The 17,841-nt window shown below is 36.2% G+C and overlaps 1 protein-coding gene across 3 annotated transcripts in view; it reads right to left on the bottom strand.

Annotated features, from left to right (window-relative positions):
• Positions 1 to 17,841, bottom strand: part of LRRC4C (leucine rich repeat containing 4C) — a 90,888-nt gene that overhangs the window by 39,830 nt on the left and 33,217 nt on the right. For 2 of the 3 annotated variants that reach the window (XM_031055681.1, XM_031055682.1), the window contains exon 2: positions 12,377 to 12,509. The exons of the other annotated variant lie outside the window; for it this stretch is intronic. The gene's annotated coding sequence lies outside the window, so the exon portion shown is untranslated. The remainder of the gene's footprint in view (positions 1 to 12,376; positions 12,510 to 17,841) is intronic. 3 annotated transcript variants of the gene reach the window in all.

Below are 17,841 nucleotides of genomic sequence, written 5' to 3'. Positions count from 1 at the left end.
GCACTACGGATTAACTTCTCAATTATGTATCTGTCCACGTATTTTCTGAGCTCAGAGTGTAATACGCACTATAACCAAAGAGAATGAAATGCATTTGCAAGATTATTTGAAAATAATTTTCTATTGCCTTGGTTTCAAAATGCAGATAGTTTTTCCTCTTACACTTATAATATGCCAAATATCTAAGCCTTCAGACATAAAGGTTACGATTGCAGCACTATGCTAGAGGTCCAAATATTGGAAAGTACTGGTCACCTCAAACGCCTCACAACTTGGAACAGAACATAAAAGTACTTAGATCCTCACAGTATCAGTTATGACTTGAAGTGGTACAATAAAACTTCTGGGAATGCTCTGGGGCTCATAAAAAACAGGTGTTTAACAGAAAAGCACATAAACTGTAGTCAAAAGATGAGGGAAGTACTGGATTGGTACAATGTCCTGCAGGAGCTGACTTTGGTCTAAGGTTTAACCTTTCTGTCTGATTTTCTTGGGCTTCACTCCTGTTCCCTCTATGCTATACTGGAACACTTTCTACATCATATGGATTGTAGTAGCCAAAATTGTAAAATTCATGTGTTATATGAATATATTATATGAATGAACACAATGACAGAAAGGAAACCAGGAAATAAAAAATAAGAAGAATCCCTTGTATTCTTTAGAATGGAGAAGACAAATGCTGCATGATTGAAATAATTTCAAATTATAGTCATATCATGTAAGTACCAAATTTTACCCTGCTATAAACTTGAAAAAAAAAGAGCAGTAAATGATTTTAAAAAATCAGAAAATTATTTTATTTCATCATACCAACCCCACACTCTGACACTGAGGAATGTCTTGCAGCATGTGAAAAAACTTTAAATTTACTAATAATTTACTTTGATAAGCAATAACAGCAAGAACATTTGAGATTAAGCCAGATTGGAATCAGCTCAAGATAATCCCAAAAGATGATGAGAAAAAAATTAACAAGCTTTTAAATCTATATCTCTTAATGGGTAATATAAGTAAAAACGAAGCAAAGCACATCAAACCAACCAAACAACAAAAATTAAAATAAAATTTAAAAAAAAAATAAAAATTAAAAACAGGGAGAAACTGCAGTCTTTTTTGTCCACTGATGGGGAAGAATACCCATTCTTTGTAAGTGATAGGATCTCAAACTCTAGATTGGAAACCAAGCCCAACAGTTTTCAGCACCTTACATCATGTTCCCCAAATATGAAATTCTTGACAAGTCACAATCCTTACAGTGGAAGAGGAGCCAGCCCCTCCTGTAGCAACACAGGTTTGGCACAATTTTATGAAACATATATCTCTGTCACTAAAACAGAGTGTAAAGATAGCTAAGAGCAAAAACTAGGTAAGAAGGTGCCATTTTTATGTCATCACTTGTCATTGCTTGTCCTGAGGTTCTGTCTGATTTGGTCTCACATGCTTGGCTCCTACCTACTTGTGCCTAGTTAACTTGAACTGCTTAACAAGTTCTGTGCATGCATGGCTTCACGTTCCTGCCATAAATCTCCTAATAATACCAATACTCCATGCTGTATTTCTCCTGATTCCAAAGGAGCAAAGGCATAAGAGAAGAGCAGATGACACATTTTATTCACAAAAAGGTGACATCTGAGACCAAGTAGTGCACCAGATTAGTACGGTTTTCTCTGACTGTGAGTCATAAATCCCCTGAAGGTCACACAAAGGTTAAAAAGAGAGCTATCAGTGAACAACAGCTCAGTCCCTGCAGGGCTGTGAAATAAGAGACACTATTATTACTTACTCCAATTTTTACACTTCCCAGAAAGCTCAAATTACCTTTAATTGCTGGAAACAGTTCAGCTCCTCTAAAATGAAGAAGTCAATAAGTGCAGTTGTTTTTTACTCCTCTGTCCTGAGAGGATTTGTTAATACTGATTAGTGGAGATCACGCCAAAACAGATGAGCTGAGAGGGTCTTTAACTTTCAGAAAGTTACCTAAATGTAATCAATAAAGTAAAAGATCTGAAGAGAGATGGCAAGGGAATAGACCATTGTTCCACAGCCATTTCTCTTGGCAGCTCTGTTTTTCTCTGGAAGATCCTGCCACCTGTGTCCCCAGCCAGATTTCCACCCCCTGAACACACATTTGGTTGTGCTGGTACAATTTCTCTCACTGCAGAGATTTCTGGAAAAGAGGGTTACAACTCTCAGGTTAATAACAAGCCTTCCTGTAAAGGCAGAATAAGTTTAAAATAGATCTTTCTATTTCATTTTGCAGCCCCATTAACAGTCGTAGGGGCAAACAGCAGGGACAGAATAAACTTAAGCAAAACGTACTACTCTATCAGGATGGAGTGGAAATAGAGCTAGAGGGCACAAGGACAAGGGCTAATTACTAACTAGACCACCAATATGGAAGACAGAATGACAGAGGGTGTACGGAATCATATCTGGAGTAGAGAAGGACAGGGTGAGTCAGCAATATAAATTTTTTTTTTAAATCTTTTTAATGCATACAAAATCAATAAGATGATGGCAGAATTGTTTCCAAGAAGAATTGTTTTCAGTGTTTTCCATGAGGTTTTTAAAAGAACTAAACATGATGAGGCTCTTGAAGTCTACAAGGATAGAACTACAAGACAAAACGAATACAGAAGCATTGATTAAATGCAGAGTAAGAGTACATCAAAGGAGACCAAAACCATCTCTTCAGAGTTGCAGGAGGAAAGACATGAAAAGCTAATCAATTTTCCTTTTAGCTTATATAAACAATACCAAGTTAAACCAAATGTCATATTATAAATGCATCCGTCTTTCTTTTGGAGAGAAACTGATGGAGTGTAAAATATGCAAATAGCAGCACAAGTCAGGGCATCTGGAGTATTTAGTCCTTGACATCCCTTCTTTTTGTACTACCTACTGTCAGAGGAAAAAAATCAGGTCTAGGGAAGAACCCTCCTTTCTCAGTTGAGATGCACTGCTGATCTCAACTCAATAGCCTGCTTCCCTCCATGTGCAGATCTCCAGCTGTTTATACTGGAAGTTCTGAGTATGCAGTGAAAGGGTCTTAAATTCCTAATAATAGCAGGAAAAAACGTATTATATCTAAAACAGAAGCAATGTGCTTTAACTAAAAAAATACCAAAAAAACAACAAAAAGTTTATTTCAATTGCAAAGACAAGCATTCTAAAAAAATCCTGAAATGTCTTTGCAGCTCCTTCTTCAAGTCATCCTCTGCAACAAATGAGGCAAGGTCTGAATGGATGGTGAATGTAAGGGAAGGAATGACTAAAACATGATCACGCACTTGAGAATAATATAATAATATTTATATTGATGCAGTATATGCAGTATGCAGTATAACCATTCTATCCCTCCCACATTTTACTGGAAATACAAAGGATTCTACCATAGCAATCCTTACATATGTACTACATTCCTTCTGAAGTGGGGAAACAAAGAAGGTGAAGTATGGCAAATTTCTGGTTCAGAAAATGAAGAAAGTAAAAAGTAGAGCTGTTAATGGACTGTGCATGCACACTTCTATCGCAATTGTCATAGAGGTAACACAGCAAAAATCCTAAAAAATCATTAAATTTTGAGTAAAATAATAAAGCTAAGACATCCAATTTAATTTAACATTAATAAGTTTCACAAGTCTCATAAATTTAGTTTCATTTTAATGCTCAAAATAATTAATAAAGATAGATATAGAGAAAAGTAAGGATCAACATAATTCTCTACGTATCCAGTTCAATGTAATTCCTTACGTGCACTGAATTCATAGGCATGACTAGGGAATATGGAGCCTTTTCAAGTGAAGAACATAATGTATAATAATGAGACTGAATTTGTCCTTTTCCTCTGCATGGCACTGGAGATGATAACTGCGATGTCTTTGAAATGACAGCGTGGCAGGTATGGTTCTAAGCACCATATGTCAAGGGCTCTGAAACTTCCCTCTGAACTGACATAATTTAATAATATTTTTTTCCAAATAAAACTTAAGTATTGTAGCAAAACCCCAGCTCTTCTGCATTCTAAATTAGCCCATACTGTATTCATTTCACTTGTTTACAACACTTCTGAAGTTTATCTCCTTTACCTGTAGTAATGTGGAAATTATCAAAATCCATCCACACAATTTAATCAACACTCAAGAATTTTCTGTACAAGCTAGCATGACAGCAAAATAAACAAAAATTCAAGTGTGTATATATCTTCATATACCTGAATGGACAGGCAATATATTCTAAAGTCAAAGCTCCAACATTCCTCTTGAAATTCAGAGAGTATCTTTCCATCAGAATTAAGAGGTTTCAAATCAGGCTATGTTTACCATAGTCCACAGTGTTCTGAAAATGTTCACTTTTTCCTATTCTCTTGTTTGTTCTGTGATTACTTCAGAGATCAAAAGTAGCAAATGCCTGGAAAACATGCTGAAATCTGTTTCTGAGACTAAAAGTGGAAGCTATATACTTCATTATAATAACAAAACTTTCTCATCTGTATGACCCTTAAGTTAGTTTTTACATGTTCCTTGATTATATTAATAATTTCAAAATAGAGGAATGAATAATATTATATCCTATGAGAACCTAGAATACTTTTTGTTTGGAAGTCAGTTATAAGTTTGATGGAACAAAGTCTTCTTGTTATTTCATTCTGTAGACAGCATAGCTTACAGTATTAACTCCAAAATTCTCACCAAATTCCACATTAGTCTCTACTATAGAAAATTCTCTGTTCACACTTGGCTCAGGAATATATGAAACTTTGGCAAGTAAGACAAGTAAAGTCTAATATTCCATATTCATAAATGAAGGAAGCTGAAGAACACATTTAGCAAAGTGGAAAGGAGGATGCATGCCAATAAGTTCAAGCAAAGCACTCCTAAATAGAAGATTAGCTTTACATTTCTCACATGAGACTAAACCCCATGAAAATCTGATTTCTCTTTTCACCTTATAAAACCTTATTCATATCATGTTTTTTAATCAAGAAAAGTAGAAAATAAAAATATAAAAAAATACATCTATCGTGAATGGCTGTACATCTTGTTTATGCAGATTTTCTAATTAAGCTTCAGCTGTCATTTGAATGTCATCAGCCTGTTATACTGGGACAGTGGAAAGGTCATCAGAAAAAAATTTCTGGTGGCATTTTGTCTAAACAGAACCATTAGAAGGAAAAAAGCCTTGGAGTGGTACAGAAGAAAATAGCGATGAAACCATACTTCACAAACATGGAGTTAAGAAAGGATGCAACGCATGATCTGATTTTGATCCAATGCTCAAGAGATTCAACAGCTATCACTCTCTGATCACCTGACTCTGACACAGCAGAGGCACAGCAATGGTGTCATTGCTTTGCACAAATACCTAAACCCATATTTTCCACTCTTTTGCTGCTAATCAGGTAAATAAGAAATTTGATGCAAGCAAGAATGATCATTGATTTCACTCTACAACCATCCAGGATGCACAAAGTTTATATGCAGTTTGAATTTGTTATTGCTAACACAGATCAATCCAATTCAGTGTGCAAGCCTTATTTTTCACTTTTTTCTTTTTGGACCATGATGCCTTTTTTTTTAAACTACATTTTTAAATGATCAGCAATTCTGTATCAATTTCTACTTATAGAGCCCTTCTTCCTCATACTGGTAATTTTAAATTTAACTTTTAGCTGCAGCAAAGGAATGCATTATGGTGGCTCCCATATTTGTTGCTAGTGGATATCTGACAACATTTATCATTATTGTGGAATTCAGCAGCTAGTTGCAATGCTTAATATATGCTTAGAAGAGATCGGGACAGGAGAAATGGGAAGATCTCTTGCTTATAACTCAAAAAATATTGGACTGCGTGTTGCCAAAACTTTAGTATTCCTAGCAAAACTAAATAGGGATACTTATGCCACTGAACAACATTTTCTGGTTTAGCTATTAATCCCTTGCTATAAAAAGGGCTACTTTATTTTCAAGGTAGTGTATGGAGCTGGAGACAGGACCATCCTTGCATCTCTCTATGCAATGTCCATACCTAAGACAGCTTTTCTCTGTTTAGACATTTTAAGGCAATTTTCAATTGTAGTATCTCAGATTCTCAAAGAACTATAAATATGTGCAATAATAAATTCAAAGTGGAACTTTCTGTGGAGAAAATGGCCCAGATTTCCAGATCAAAGTCAATAGGGAAGAGGTTCTACCCCCTGCAACTTTCTTAATGCTGCATCTCTATGTCTTTGTAAAACTGGAATAATGATCAAACAGAAGCTGCAAAGATAAATTACCTACTCATTTTCACTTATACTGCTTCTAAACGTGAAATTTTGCCATAGAATCACATTTTTGAATGCAATATTCAGGGAAGTTGAACACTTCTGTGTTTCTTGGTTATTAAAAAATTAACCCGTGCACTGTCATTTTTGTTCTGATGTAGCATATTTTTCTGTATTCATCAGAGGCTCATTGTGTACAGTGCTACTTTGTGTATCTAAAGGAGTGAATGACTCTGAAGTCAAATACTCTTGCATTCATCCCAGTAAAAAAGTTTTAAAAGAAATAGAAGTCAATAGCTGTAAATCAAGAGGATTAAATATAATGCTTCCCTCATTGCAGCATCTGAATGATATAGACCTCTCTTTTATTTTGGGTTCAAACAGCTCTTTTCATAAAATATCAAAGGCACTGCCATAACATAACAATGTTAGAAAACTATTAGAAATAATATTATAACAAGTATAATAATCAACTTGGCCAATATAAAGCAATGCTGTAATATATTAGAAATATATTCACAGTTTAGTTCTGTTAGCTGCTATGTTCCATGTGGCATAAAATCAGCCTTGTTTGCACTGCTCATTTGCTTTATATAAAAAGTGCAGGGATTGCCCTCAAAATAATTTGCAGGTTTTTCTAAATCAGCTCAAATATCCGTGTGACTGAAATGAACAATGACTTACTGGATTACAGCAATCTTCAGCCTACAGAGGCACAGAATACCCAGGTCTGCCTGGTGATGTGCGTTTCCTCTTTGCCATCTGCTTCTAAGCAGGAGGAACAGAGAACTGTTTTGCCAGAGGGAATTCCTTCCCAAAGGCTGATACTTGGCATTCACAGTTCCCATAAGAATGCTTAACAGAGAAGCAGGAAGCACTCTCAGCACTGGTGTCTTGAGGTGCATCTCCTTTTCCACTGCACACACCCCTTTTCCTTTCACCTCTAGCTCTGCGGACAGCCCTACATCTCACTGTGATGCATCTTGCTCCTGAACATAAGACAGGCTTACTCAGAAAAAAGTTATACCTAGCAAAATTTGAGATTAATTTGGGATTTCTTTATGTAAAGCAAGCAAACAGAGCATTGCAAGATAAAAATAAACCCCAAAACCCACCATAAATCACCATTCTATTCTAACCTTACAAGTAGGCTTCATTCACATCCCTCATGCACATTTCTTTCAATGTGCACTTGCTCAAAGGCCACATAGACATGAATTCTCTCCCTTCCCCTCACTTTATGAGGTTCCACAAGAATAACTTCCACCCCTGCTACTTTGAGTAGATTATTTGGGTAGATTTAAATGTCCTGGGAAGTTCTAGCTGCAGTCAGGTAATTTGCGTATGTAAGGTGTATTCATCTGCTTTGTTAATAGTCATATTTCCTAATCCAGATTGTTCAACCTTCACTTCTTCAATCTTTCAGATCTCAATAGTTTCATGATAAATATTACATCAGACACTGGATATAAACAAAAGATGTTATGCATCTGATTTCTGGTATGTTAACAATTTCTCACCGAGGTCTCACCTTCTACAGCAGATGCAAATGTCACCTCAATAAAAAGTGATCTACTTGATGCATTTGAGAGTAAATTCTTTCCCTCCCCTTCACATTGCTTAAATATGTTCTCTTTTGCAAGTAAAAGTTTAAAGCAATTTGAAGCTGATCTTTTGTTATCTATCAATTTTATATTGCCAAATCAACAACTTATGTTTTCCAAATCCCCAACATGTCAAGGGAACAACGGGGAAAAAAATTCTATTTGGTATTCAGATCAACTCTTCCACACCCAGTTTTATTCTACTGTAGTAAAAGCAAAATTTCTGTTAAAGGAAATGTTAAAAATTGCAGGACATAATTCTGGAACAGTACAGGAACCACAATATTCAGAGGAAGGTACCTGAACATCCAGTCTTACAAAAAGTAAATATCACAAACTGCTCTCATTCAGTATCAGATGACCAGTTTTCTGCTACCTATCACAACAGAACTTGAGAACTGAAAAGGGAAATCATAATTTATCAAACTAAGAGGAGCATAACTGGAAAGAAGTTACATAATAACAGAGAAAAAATAAGAGAAACAAAAGCAGATGAACAAAGCCCAACCCTACAGAGATGAGGAAAAGTAATTTGAGAGACTGAATCATTGGCAATCTGACACACTAAGGGGACTAGCTTTTCAACCATTTTCTAATGAAAGAAGAATTTCACACAGTAAGTTTAAACAAAAAGAATATGAAACATAAGAAAACTATTATAAACATTGTTATCAGCTGTAGAGAGAGTAATTTAAATGGCATTCAGTAATGCAGGTGAAGGCTGTCTGGTAGCTCATCCCTTTCATATTTGATTTCTCAGATAATTTCAGAGATTCAATGGTCTATCCTTGTCATGTCACAGGCTTTAGCCCTTTTCTGAAATATTGAAGGAATTGCTGCTGTCCTGTCTCTATTTGACTCTTAAGGGTTATTGACTTTGGTTCTGCCTAAGGGTTCTTTCTTCTAAGACAAAACCTTGAGATCTCTCGGTGCTTTCTTGCCTGCTAGCAAGGGATACTGCCAGTTTTGCATGCTCATGCTTTGTGACTGTAGTCTTCTTAACCTCCAGCTGTGTAGAGCTAGTTTTGCCCACACAGACATTCAAGAGACAAGCTTTGTTCTAAGCATGGCTATGGGATTTGTTAGGTGAAAGTCACTTCTGTTTTAATTTGAATATTTCATTTCTTCTGTTCTGTTTCAAACTCTGGGGCATGCCTCATTTTCAAATGGAGATTTTCATTATGTTTAAGAACATAATTAATTCTGAAGCTGTATACACTTCCTTAATTTGAAAGGTTTGGACTTTTCCATAAATCATGGAAGACAACTAGTTCCTCAGCTGTTAGAAAACAGGAAACAAAATCAAGCCCTGCATTAACTACTATGACTTTACTCTAAATACCCTCAAAGGGGCACAGTGACTGAAAATTCAGACCCATTAATCTTAAAATGTACCAAAAGAAAATATTGATCAAACAGACCAGCAAAATGCAGCCACTTGTAAACTGACCAGCCAAAGAAATGCACAGAAAGGGTTCTATTTGCTAGGACAATGTGAAACATTTGTCATTCATACCAGAAGCAGAATCTGGCCAGAATTCAAGGATACATACTTATTACTGATATCAGATCAATATCACTAGAGTCCAATGAAGATGAAAGCCTCTTACTGAAAATATAAATTACCTTTTAACATCAAGATCTCAAGTTATATTAAAACAGCACTCTTATCTTCTCCTACCTTCAGTCCAAATGGCATTTCAAGAATAGTTCACATGAAACACAATTTAAGCAGGGAATCGGAGACTGAAACATCAATCCATTAGGTTTCCTATTTTTCAGGAAGTTTCAAGAGTGGAGAAGTTCCAACTTCACTTAATATGTTGCAGATGAAGATATCACAATGACATCCCCTCTAATTTCAATTTCTTTCCCCTTTATCTTGAGGGGTTGTAATGTCTTTTTCCAGTGTAAAGCCTGAAATACAAATGATTCTCTATGGCACTGTTGGATTCATAGAACCATAGAATATCTGAAGTTGAAAGGATTGTCAAGTCCAACTCCCTGTTTCTCACAGGACTACCTAAAACTAAATCATGTGACTAACAGCATCATCCAGATGCTCCTTGAACTCTCTTGGGCTTAGGGCCATGACCATTTCCCTGGGGAAGCCCGTGCCAGTGATCCAGTTCCCAGATCTCATTCTGCAGAGCTGCTCTCCAGACTCTTCCTGTGATTTGTACATACAACCACACTGACCTGTCCCCAGTGGAGAATCCTGCCCTTGCTCTTGTGGTTCAAGTTGCAGAAGTTTGTGAAAAACTGTTGCCTGTGAGATGGACTCACAATGGAGAAGTTCATAGAGAACCATCTCCCTTGGGAGGGACCCCACACTGGATTGGAGGAAGGATTCCTCTCCATGAGCAGTGGCAGAAACAACCTGGGATAACCTGGTCATAACCCTTATTCCCTGTCTCCATGCACTGCTGGATGTGAAGAGGTGGAGCTGGGAATGAGAGAGGGATGGAGAAGCATGTTTTTAAGATTTATTTTACCTCTCATTATCCTGCTCTGATTTTGGTAGTAATAAGTTCAGTTAATATCCTCAGTTTGAGTCTGTTTTGCCCATGATGGTATTTGGGGAGTGATCTCTCCCAGTCCTTATCTCAACCCATTAAATGTTCTTTATATTTTCTCTCTCCTGTCCAAGGGTGGAGGGGATTGACAGAGAAGCTTTGGTGAGTACTGGACATCTGGCCAGGGTCAATCCCACTACACTGCTCATGCTGTGTATATTAGTATAAAGGCATTTTAAATGTGCTCAGCACATCATTGAGCAGACTGATGGACCTGCTAGCACACCATCCCATAAACATCGGCATGCTACCCCCAGGCTTTTCACTAGTGAGCCTGGTTTTATCCCTTTCTCGCTTCAAATTTAGTTTAAAGTTCTTTTAATGACACCTATTAACTATTGGGCAAAGATCCTTTTTCCCCTTCAAGAAAGGATTATCACTAAAGCATCAGCAAAGGAACATAACAGAAGTTTCATGAGAGTCTGCCCACAATGTAGGTAGAAAAATGCAACCAAGACGCCTGAAACACAGTAAAGGACTGGCACTGGGTCCTCTGGATCTCAGACCAGTTCCAACCATAAGCAAGCTATTCCTGTCTTTTGTTTACAGTAAAGTATCTAAGACAAATTGGTGTTATTTTTTGTGAAGACTACTGGGCCCTTACTAAAAAAAGCTCCATAAACTAATTTCTACTAGATAATAGAACACCAAATTAGGTCTGGAGAAGCTAGGTTTTTGAAAAGTAGATCATAAGCTGAAAACTATCACATGTATAAATGCAGGAGGCAAGGCCTCTATTCTAGTATCAAACCTTTCTTCTGTGACAACTTTGTGAATTGTAGCAGTAGATTCTCTGAACTGTTTTAATGAATGAATGTCAGGGAGCTGGAGGGAGCTCATCAGCAGCAAAAGGAAGGTATTTCCCAGACACATTTGAAAGCCTAACCTAGTATTCAACCAGCCAAAACATCTATACTGAGCAAAGAAAAAAAATTCCCCTTTAAACGATATTTTACGTTTTTTTGGTGTCTCATGAGATGTGGGAATAGATCTTTATGAAAACTTTTGCATCAAAAATCCCATTTTATTTTCTACCAGTGTGATTTTCCATTGTTATTTTTCTTGCACTCTGCATACATTAAGGCGCATTAATAAAGGGAAGAAGCAAGGCAACCTGTCAGATATTTCAAAACATACCATGGGAAATGATTGGTTTAGGATGAGTGAATAAAATCTGTTTGTTCAGCAAACTTAATTTTAGCTGAGAACCAAGAAATGTGTGTACAACATGGACATATGATAAGTTAACTGGGCTCAAAAATACACTATATAGCTGGGCTTTTGGGACTGCAGAAAATGTTTGATGCTTCATGGCTCAACTTTCAACATGAAGGAGAAAGCATTACAGTTACTCTGAGGGATGACACATTTTTAGTTTGCACATTCTCTTGGACTTCTGAAATGCTGGGAACAAAAGCATCCATAGTTAAAGCTTCAGGGTAGGAAGAGAGTCTCCACAAGCACAGTAGCCAAGATGAGATTGAAAGAACCCAATAAAACATGATTATGTACTTCTAAAAATTCAACTATTAGCTCTCCCAGTGAAAGAACATTTTACTCTGCTAAATTGTTATAGGGCTTATAGCCTGGCATTTTCAGGATTTTAATTCCTATAAAAATTTTTAATTCCTATAAATTTCTTGGAAAGTTACTGTAAATTCGTGATTTTTATTCTCTAACAGGTCCACAGGAAAACAAGAAAACCCCTGTAAGATAGAGCATTCAAATTCTCTCTCACACAAGGATGGGAATTGAAACTCAGCACAGTTTAAGAAACTCAGGAAAGATATTCAAGGGATGCTGTATGAAGAGTCAGACAACAACAAAGGTTTGTGCTCCCCTTCCCTACCAGTGTGCTGCCACGCATCCCAGCACATCCGTGGGGCCTGAAAAGCTGACTTGCATAACAATAGCCTAACGTGAATTACCTTTTCAGTAGGTTTACCGTCTTGGGAGGTGATGTTTCTCCTCGTTTCCCAAACTACCCCTGGACCTTCTCATCCTACTAGCCCATTGGAGACTGTTCCACAGAGCTGCCTGGACCCCCCCACAGCATCCACCCTGTGGAAGAAACACAGATTGAGAAACTGTGATGCAGCAGTTACATTTTCTCTATACATAAATTGATGACATGGAGAGAGAATAATTCAGGTAGACTAAACCATGATGTAGAGTTGTCACACACAATCTGACAAGGGAGGGGAGTTGTAGGATTACAGTGCCCCCTCAATATATGTAGGTGTGGCAGAACTGCTGAAGGCACAGTTATTTCAAGAAGACTTTTAAGGAATAAATACAAACAAAGATTTCAAAGGCAGCAATTAGTCAATAATGTGATCACCTAATCTTACAGATGACAACCTTGACTTGCCTGTTGGAAATGCCTGTATTTTTGCATACTTAGCAGTAATAGAAAGGAGGTAGTTTCTTCTGTATTTCTGTAAGAAGTAGCTTCATCATACACCATAGAGGGCAAGGTGGTTGAATTCAGGTCTTTTCCTGTCATTAGTGACAGTGAAACTTGTCTGTGTACACCTCTTGAGGGCAAGACATTCCTTCCAGCATTGGAAACTTTCTTCTTCTAGAGTCTTATATGCACACCATAGAAAAATTAAAATTGAAAAAAAGTTTAAAAATCAATTAATTTGATAAATAATTTTCAATTTATAGTCTCTATATACTGCATCAAATTTCTGTATCAGTAATAAGTAAAGATTTAAAAAAATAAAAATGCATAAAATTTTGTACCTTCAAAACAGATGGGTATGAGATATAAAACAGGCATTTTTAAAGAATCTTTTTAAAAAATTGTTAATTTGCAAAGGAAAATAAATTCTACTGTCTCTTGTTTATGACAATTGAGTAAATCATGACTTCAGATAACGCATAAGTCACTGATTCTGTTTTTCAAAGACCTGCCTGCTTTCTATTCCTTTGGCCTTGGCTGCCTAGCAACCTCCACAGAGCTTTCTTAGTCTATACTAATTCTGGAGAGTTTTCATTTATATATTTATTTATGAGAATGTCTATAAGGAGGATGCAGGAACAAAGAGCTGTTTGTTCCTTCCTTCTAACAGTGGATTCCAAACATGTCATCTCAGTGTCTCAGTGAAGAACACAGTCCTCAGTTTTGCAGAGGTACCTGCCTCCTTGATTTTGCTTGGGAAAAAGCTGTTTCTGTTAGACAAAAGCTTAATCTCTGTAGAAAGCTACTGATGTAACAGACACTGGTATTTCTTGCCCTCCCTGCTGGTTTGATTCATTGATAAGTTTTTTCACCCTGGATTCCTAGGTGCTTATGTTAGGTTACTGTGCTCATGCAGCCTGCAGATCCTCCTTAATATGAAGACAGTTTGTGCTACTGCTCTGGGTCACCAACAGTTCCAGTATCAACCAAGCTCTAGAGGGAAATGGAGACTAAAGCTGATCTGCTGTGTCTGTGACTCAAAGCAGGACAATCTGGATGGTTTGGATGGGACTGCTTGTTATAATAAGTAGTTTGAAACGGGATATGGACTGTCTTTCCCTGAGCCAGCCATCAGCTTTGCATGGAAAAGACTACTTCCTCAGGGGTTTTTCTGTTGGTTTGGGGTTTTTTTTTCCTTCATTATAAGTGCAAAATTGGGGATTTCACAAAAAACATCTCTATGCTACATTAAGAAAATACACATTCTCTTGCCAGTTCTATTCAACCAGCACTTTGCAAATACTTTATGCCCTTATCAACACAGAAATCTCCTACAATCGAAAAGAAGGGGAAAAAAAAAGGGGATAGAGGAAGAGATAGTCAAATATGTGCCCTGAAAGGCTTAACAGGCTCTCTCAAATGATGTGGTAAAGAAATGCCAGGTATTCGTAGTTTGCAGTCACATGGTGAGGATGTAGGGTTTGTGTCTCACTACTTCCAGCCCTGAGCTCAGACAGAAGAAGTTGCATTTACTTCTGGATCACTCTGAAGCCTGAAGCACAACAAATCAATATGTCTTAAGATATCTCAATATACCTTAATCACTTGATTCCATTTTTTTTCTGATTAAGTTGACCTTTAGCTATGTTTTGTCCTTAAAGGAAATGCAGGGGATTTGTGACAGAACATAAATCTGAAACCAGATCTTTAACTTCCACTCAATTTCTTACCAACAGGGCTACATACATAAAGATTAGGTTGTTATAAATTGTAGGATTATGGAAGCATTTTTAAATCTTGGTGTTTACATATACTTATGAATCAGTAAAAACTTACTCCAAATTCAATAGGAGGGAAAGAATATATATTTAAAAATATTGTAACAGGCAATAAAAATATTGGTATATTGGCTGGGTGGTATATCAGTGTCCAATTAAATAAGATAAAAGTAACAACACGAATGATAGGAATTATTCAAAAATTACCTGCTGGTTAAAAGAATGACATTTTGTTGAGCAACTTACAAACAGTGAAAATACTCATAGAAACTAAAATAAGCAAAACTATTCAATAAACAAGAGGAAGAAAGTTACTAAAAGTAAACAGAGCTCTAGGATTCCTTTTTTCTATTCATGGACTAACAATAAACAATTTTTTCAAGTTCCTTTCCCTCTGTCATTCCACACAGTAATGTAAATTTGTAGTTAGCAGCAAATATCTCAATCTGTATTCCTCTGAGTTATTGTAATACAAATAAATTCCGAATATAATCCAAAACTAAGTAGTTGCTTATTGAAAATGAGTTTCCATACGTATGTTCATTTTTCACAGAGCATGATTATTATAGCAAAACTTGAGCATGTGGTGTTTCCTCCCTTTACGAAGTATGATCATAATTACATATGTTTTTAAATGTTAAGTCAAACTCTCTGAAAATAAACCTACTGAAGAGTACCAGAACCACAGACTCACATGTCTGTTTTCTCACTTACTATTGTGAAAAATCTGCTTTTAATAAGTTCAAGGGCATGTAAATAGACAATAGAGAAAAACTCCTTCATGCATTTTCATTTAAGAAAATGTATAATAGGGTTTTCTACAGAATTAATAAAATTGAACTATGCTAAAGCAGCTAGAAAAGGAAATTCAACCAGAGAAAATGAACTTTCTCAGGGCATATGGAAAAATAAGTTCCACGTAGTCCCATTCAAAATTTCAGATACTATAATTAGGTACTAAATCTACTACATTTACACTGGAAAACCTCACCTGCCATGCACTTATGCTCCCAAAAGAAGAGAATACTAAAAAGAGATACAATCCTCCCTCCCTTCCTCCCTCACTTCCTCAAGAAAGAGATGCAAAATGCCTTCAGTTTCTGGATATGGACTACAGAAAAATGAAATGCTAGGGAGGGTGTGGGAAAAGGTAATTACAAAGGAAATGAAGCTTTAGTGGGAAAAAGAGAACAAGAAAATTATCATCAATATGAAAGTATAATCTTTGCTTGAATAACTAACTCACCAACGAGAATTGCAAGAAACCTTTTCAAAACAATCAATATTATTATTCCAACACTCAGCTCCTCATTCCAAGTGCACTGATTTTACTTCAGACTTAGGCCAGTAATTGATCAAAATTTGGCCTAAAATATTTAAATGTTTTCGGACAATTCATTATGGCAATAAGTAAGAAAAACTCATTGAAGTTATAACTGGGCTTTAGTGATTGTTCTCAAAGCAGCTATATTTTTATAGATTGCAAAGGCATGAAAAAATCTGCAGAAAAAATAGTATTTATTAAAGAAAGACTAAACATAGTAACATATGCTACCATGATGACAGTAAAGAACATAAATAAGCAGAAGAGAAAAAACAGTTACCCAGTTCCTGCTATTTTTAATAAATATCACTAACAGGGTAACATTCAACTGCCAAAAGAAAGGAGGTTGTTATACTCTGTTACTACGTCTGGCCCTGAGTTGCCATTCCAGAAGAGCACAAGTTTCTTGTAGATTCAAGGCCTTATCTGCCTGCTCCTGGAGTCTTGGGTAGCCTAGGATGTGTGAAATAGCATTAGATTCTGTTATTTATGACTCTGAATCACTTGCAAGCTGTTAGTAGAAATGTGTGTGAGCTCTGGTTACTTACATGTTAAATAACAAGAATAAAATAAATAAAACAGAAAATCATAGTGTGCTATGCCCACATAAGACTTTCACCTCAGGATACAAAGAGAAAATACTAGAAAGCTCCTTAAAGAAAGGTGTGTGTATACAAATTCTATACTGGCAGTAAATATAAAGAACTTAGAGCTAAATCTCACCTCTGACTGCTGACTCACTGTGCAGTAACACAAGCTACTGGTGTTTCCTTGATGGCTCAAAAAGGTGTTCTTACTAGCTTTCATTCCCTTCAGTTTTTGACATATTCTGCCATTTCTGAACCCTATTTTATTTAACATGCTGAAAAGAGCAGAACTTCCTTAGACTTCAGAATTTGCCAAACCTCCAAAACCCTGATTATTTATGGCCAAGGTCATAACTATGTTTTTTCCTGATCTTTTATCTTAGTTAAACCCTGAGTAAGAATTATTCTCTTGCATAAAACCTGTACTTTCTATATGTACTGCACTTCTTCTTTTTCTTCTTTCAAGAATTCCAGATGGAAACAAACCAAAGAATAGTTGTATGCCTGGTAGCTAATTATTTTAATATTTCTGCATTGAGTTAAGCAGATGAAGATTAGGTAATTCTGCAAGGCTACCTCTCCAAAACCAATACAAATAAGGTGCACCTTCTAAATTCTAAAATATTTTTCTCTCTGATCAGCTGCAGCAAAGATATTCACTCATACACTATTGATTGGAAACGTTTTTGTACACCTAATCAATAAACGAGTTAATATGTGTTAAACCAATCTTCTCCACTATTTGTCTTGCTCAGCCTAACTAATACAAAGCTGTGAGTGATTCATTTCAGAGCAGCAGTACAGTGTGAAAACCAGACTGGTGTCTTTTTAATGTGGGTATCTGTGTGTGCTTACAAACACAAAATGTCATTAAAAATATTTTCTCCTGACAATATTTCCCCCATTTTAAGATCAGTTCTATTGACTCTTAATAATGGTCTCCAGATACTCATCTGACAAATGGCTGTTTAATTTATTTTTTACTGTGAAAGATTTGACCTGGTTTGTTCATCTATAAATACACATTTTTGTACTGTAGACACAAATATGCATTTGTTTTAGCTTTCATCCCTGCTGTGTTTGTATAACACAGTAGGATATTCACAAACAGAAAGAAAAGAGATCGAAGAACATTTGATAGTGTTTTCTAGCATTTTAAATACAGAAAAAAATATGTGCCTACTTCATCAAGTGCTAAATTCAGTATGGCTGAAATGAAACAGAGACTGGGCCAGGGAGAAAAATAATCTTCATGTTAGGTGGAAAAACAACCCATGTTGTCAACAAAGCAACAGGA

Source organism: Geospiza fortis, unplaced genomic scaffold (genome assembly GCF_000277835.1).
Source record: "Geospiza fortis unplaced genomic scaffold, GeoFor_1.0 scaffold66, whole genome shotgun sequence".
NCBI classification, from domain to species: Eukaryota; Metazoa; Chordata; class Aves; order Passeriformes; family Thraupidae; genus Geospiza; species Geospiza fortis.
This window is presented reverse-complemented; position numbering and strand designations above follow the sequence as displayed.